Below are 5,285 nucleotides of genomic sequence, written 5' to 3' on the forward strand. Positions count from 1 at the left end.
GGGTTGATTATTAAGGAGGTGGTTTTGAGGTCATTGGAGGCACATGTTAAAATAGATCAAAGTCAGCATGGTTTCCTCAAAGGAAAATGTTGCCTGACAAATCTGTTGGAAGTCTTTGAAGAAATAACAAGCAGGATAGACAAAGGAGAATCAGTGGATGTTGTGTACTTGGATTTTCAGAAAGAATTTGACAAGGTGCTACACTTGAGGCTGCTTAATAAGAGCCCATGGTATTACAGGAAAGAAATTAACATGAATAAAGCAGTGGCTGATTGGCAGGAGTCATAGAGTGGGAATAAAGTGAGCTTTTTCTGGTTAACTGTAGGTTCCATGGTGGTCTGTGTTTGGACCGATTCTTTTTACATAATATGTCAATGGTTTGGATGATAGAATTGATGGCTTTGTTGCAAAGTTTACAGTTGATATGATGATAGTTGGATGGGAAGGTAGTTTTTAGGAAGAAGAGAGGCTACCGAAGGTCTTAGACAGATTAGGAGAGTGGGCAAAGAAATGGCAGATGGGATACAGTGTTGGGAAATGTATGGTCATGCACATTGGTAGGAGAAATGAAAGGCTAGATTATTTTCTAAATGGAGAGAAAATACAGAAATCTGAGGTGCAAAGATGCTTGGGAATCCTTGTGTAGGATTCCCTAAAGGTTAATTTGCAGGTTATGTTGATAGTGTTTCAAGAGGACTACAATATAAAAACAAATATGAGGTTTTATAAAACACTGGTGAGGTCTCATTTGGAGTATTATGAGCTGTTTTGGGCCCTTTATCTTAAAAAGGATGTAGTGGCATTGGAGTGGGGCTCAAAGGAGGTTCATGAAAATTATTCTGTCATATGGGGAGCATATGAAAGTTCTGGGCCTGTACTCACTTGAATTCAAAAGAATGAGGGATAACCTCATTGAAACCTATTGAATGGTGAAAGGTCTCAATAGAGTGGATGTGGAGAGGATGTTTTCTATGGTGGAGGGAATCTAAGACCAGGGAACATAGCCTCAGAAAAGAGGAGCATTCTGTTAGAATGGAGGTGAGGAAGAATTTCTTTATTCGGAGAGTGGTGAATTGGTGGAATTAATTGTCTCAAGCAGCTTTGGTGGTCAAGTCTATATGTATATTTAAGTCTGAGGATGATAGATGCTTGATTAATCAGAGCATGAAGGGATATGGGGAGAAGACAGAAGACTGGGGCTAAAAGGGAAAATTGATCAGCCATGATGAAATGGCAGAACAGATTAAGTGGGCCAAATGGCCTAATTCTACTCCTATATCTTACAGAGCTGTGCTGTAGTCGAAAGCTAAAGTTTGCAATAATTCTCTTAGGCCCTGAAAAGTGAATATCCATTGCAGAATATGGTGACTCTGTGCTCTCTGGACGAGTTTCTTTTCTGATGGGCTCATTTTTACCTCCTGCCCCAACATTCACAACCCACCTTTTGTGACCAGACACTTCCATACCAATGCTTCCAGCAATGGAACATAGCAAGCAGAGCCTATACTGATTGAATAAGTGTGTCTGCAACTAACCTCTGCATCCTTCATTAGGGTGTCCCACTCTGTGGAACCCATCCTTGCTAACCGCTGCGCTACCATGCCTCCCTGAAATTTCTTTTCACTTCACTGTGAATCCAAAAGCAACCGTTTGCTGCCACAAACTGTTTCGTGTCACTGAGCTAATTTTCTCCCCATGTTGCTGCTGCCTCTTTTAAATATCTTGGTGTCAAACCTATCCTGGGGTTCTTTTTGAAACACCCCTCAGAAGTCTGAATTAACTGCACTTCTCCCTCTCCCCTGTTACCTTATCAAACAACTATTCTGGTAGGTCAAACATGATGGCAGAATATAGTATGAATGGTAAGACTCTTGGCATTGTGGTGGATCAGAGGGATCTTGGGATCTGAGTCCATAGGACGCACAAAGCAGCTGCGCAGGTTGACTCAGTGGTTAAGAAGATGTATGGTGTATTGGCCTTCATCAATCATGGAATTGAATTTAGGAGCCAAGAGGTAATGTTGCAGCTATATAGGATCCCCCACCGCCCCCGCCGCAGTACTGTGCTCAGTTCTGGTCGCCTCACTACAGGAAGGATGTGGAAGCCATAGAAAGGGTGCAGAGGAGATTTACAAGGATGTTGCCTGGATTGGGGAGCATGCCTTATGAGGATAGGTTGAGTGAACTCGGCCTTTTCTCCTTGGAGTGACAGAGGATGAGTGGTGACCTGATAGTGGTGTATAAGATGATGAGAGGCATTGATCGTGTGGATAGTCAGAGGCTTTTTCCCAGGGCTGAAATGGCTAGCATGAGAGGATACAGGATTAGGTGCTGGGGAGTAGGTACAGAGGAAATGTCAGGGGTAAGTTTCTTACTCAGAGAGTGGTGAGTGTGTAGAATGGGCTGCCAGCGACGGTGGTGGAGGTGGATATGATAGGGTCTTTTAAGAGGCTTTTAGATAGGTACATGAAGTTTAGTAAAATAGAGGTCTATGGGTAAGCTAGTAATTTCTAGGGTAGGGACATGTTCGGCACAACTTTGTGGGCCGAAAGGCCTGTATTGTGCTGTAGGTTTTCTATGTTTCTACCTATGAAATACATTGATCAGTGTGTCCCCCACCCCATCCACCAGAATTTTCCACTTCTAATGATCAGCACCGATGATCTATTGAAGGAGGCTTTCACTTGAAATGATTTTCAGACAAACCGAAAGTGAGTGACAACTCCAGATAAGTGAGCTTCTGCAAAACATTTGAGGAAATCAGGCTTCTGATCTTACATTTCAAATTTCCAATCTTGTGTTTAAATCCATCCACAAGTTCTGCTTTCAATTTGTTCTCAGGTGTCATCTCTTTTCCCTACCATCAGCACTGGCAGGAGGACTTCAGCTACCTGAAAAAGCCTCCACTGCAACTTCTTCCCCTTTACCTCTCAAACCCTTCTTATTTCTCCCTTGGTTTGCGTCCTTATGGCCTTGTGAAGACCTTAAGGGTAGTTCTACATGACATAAATATAAATTGGTGGTGTTGTGGCAGATGTGAGGGGAGCATTGAGTGTGGGAATTGCACTACCAATTATTAACTCAGATTCTTTTGTCAGCTAGGGCTAGGGTTGAAAACTGAACAGAGTTATCTGATTACAACCCACAGTCACTTTCAAGACTTCCCCCTCAATGGTTGCTTCCAGCTTTATATGGGCACATGGATTCAATAGCCCAACAGCAGGCCAAACAATATCACACAACACATTTCCTGTCCTCAGCAGGAACAGCAGAATTGCCGGTATTTTAAAATCTGGAGCATTCAGTCTCTTCCAAAATTCTGAAAGATTAGTAAAGAAGCAAGCAGAAAAGGCTGAATGGAAATATATAGTCATGGACACAAATGTGTGTGCGAGAGAGAGAGAGATGTAGGAGGAGGTTAAATGCATGTAGGCGATAAACATTCTGAAGAGAAGGCACATGATAGATGGGGGGAAAGTCAGCAGTTTCAGTGTACTTGTATGCAAGGTGTGAGGATGGCAGTTTCTAGAGCAGTAAACCACAGTTTGCAAACTATCACTTAAAACCTCACACAAATTGTTGAAGCAAACAGGCAATATATCAAAAAAGTGAAATTACACATCCAGTCATTTTTGAACAAAATAATAGAAATAATATTGTACTGTGACACTTTGACAAATACTTACAATTTGGTAGCATTGAGTGGATTGCAGTGAATGGGGTATTAAACAGTATGTCCACACATCTATTGCATTAAGTTCCACCTCACTTACAGGCCAGAGGAAAGATCATTGCCACAGTTGGCTGTGGAGGCTGCATATTTTAAGCAGAAGTTGATTAGTAAAAGTATCTAAAGTTATGGGAAGAAGGCAGGAAAATGAAGTTTAGAGCGTAAAATAATTCAGCCATTTTTAAATGGCAGAGCAGACGCAATGGACCAGATGGCTTAATTCTACTCCGATATATTATGGTCTTCTGGAGGTTGAAAATATTTTAGACAAAAATGGAAGACTTGGTCAAATAAGATTAATGGATAATTGTGAATGCTGGTAACTGTGCTGTTTCCAGTAATGTTCTGCTGACTAACTTTATTGTAAAATTAGGGATCATCATAAGTTTCAGGTCAATGATAGCTCACTTTGATTTAAATCTTCTTGCAATAACTCAGCTGAAAAATTGGAAATCAAGGACAAACTTCTTAATTTTATTTTTAATTCAGTATGAGCATTTCATTATTCCAAAGAATTATTTTAGATATTTTATGTGTATTTAATAATACCAATCTGATGTTAATTTTTTCTACTTTAACAAAGTACTTTAACTTTAAATAATTTTAACAAAATATTTTTTTTAAAATTTAATCAGATAAATTAAAAACTTACTTAAAAATCTGGTTTATAATACAGTATTAATAGGTTTTAAACAACAACACACACAAAATGCTGGTGGAACACAGCAGGCCAGGCAGCATCTATAGTAGAAGTACTGTCGACGTTTCGGGCCGAGACCCTTCGTCAGGACTCACTGTCGACGTTTTGGGCCGAGACCCTTCGTCAGGACTTCTTTTGTGTGTGTTGTTGTTTGAATTTCCAGCATCTGCAGATTTCCTCCTGTTTGCTTAATAGGTTTTAATCCATGTAAGAACTTGGAAAAAGAGTTTGCATTTCAACCTTGCTTTTTCGTTGACTTATATAACATGATTTAAAAATTTTAGGAACTACAGTTGGTGGAAGGGAAACTGTTTTAAAATTGAATAGTCCTGACTCAGCAGCAGGAGAATGGGATAAGACTTAAAGGGTGCTCGTAAATCAAACATTCCAGTGTATTTATTAGCAATAGTTTCTGTGCAGTAAGTTGTGGTAAAATAATGGTAACCTGGTTTGGAAGGTCAATTCCACATAGCTCTATTGTAACTCAAATGTAGGTCTCAAGCTGTGAACTACAGTTTTTCTTTCCATTGTGATGACTCGCTTAAATCTAAATTTAAGAACAACATATTCTGGAAAGTAATGTTCTTCAAAGTTGATCAAAATTCTACTCTAATACTTCTGACATGATCCGCCAATGAAGTAGTTGGTAATAGAGATCCTAACCTATTTCGCATTGCATGGAGATGATCATTTACTTTGTTTTATTTCTCATGCTTTGTATTGCATTCATGTTGAACTTCACATTCTCTTCCGCTTGCAGAGAGCACCAATGGCAAGAACTCATTTCAATATGCTAATGTGTGGGTGAGACTGTGTTCACTGACAAAACTCATCTAACCACACGTGCACGCGTCAG

Source organism: Hypanus sabinus, chromosome 4, assembly GCF_030144855.1.
Source record: "Hypanus sabinus isolate sHypSab1 chromosome 4, sHypSab1.hap1, whole genome shotgun sequence".
In the NCBI taxonomy this organism is placed as follows: domain Eukaryota; kingdom Metazoa; phylum Chordata; class Chondrichthyes; order Myliobatiformes; family Dasyatidae; genus Hypanus; species Hypanus sabinus.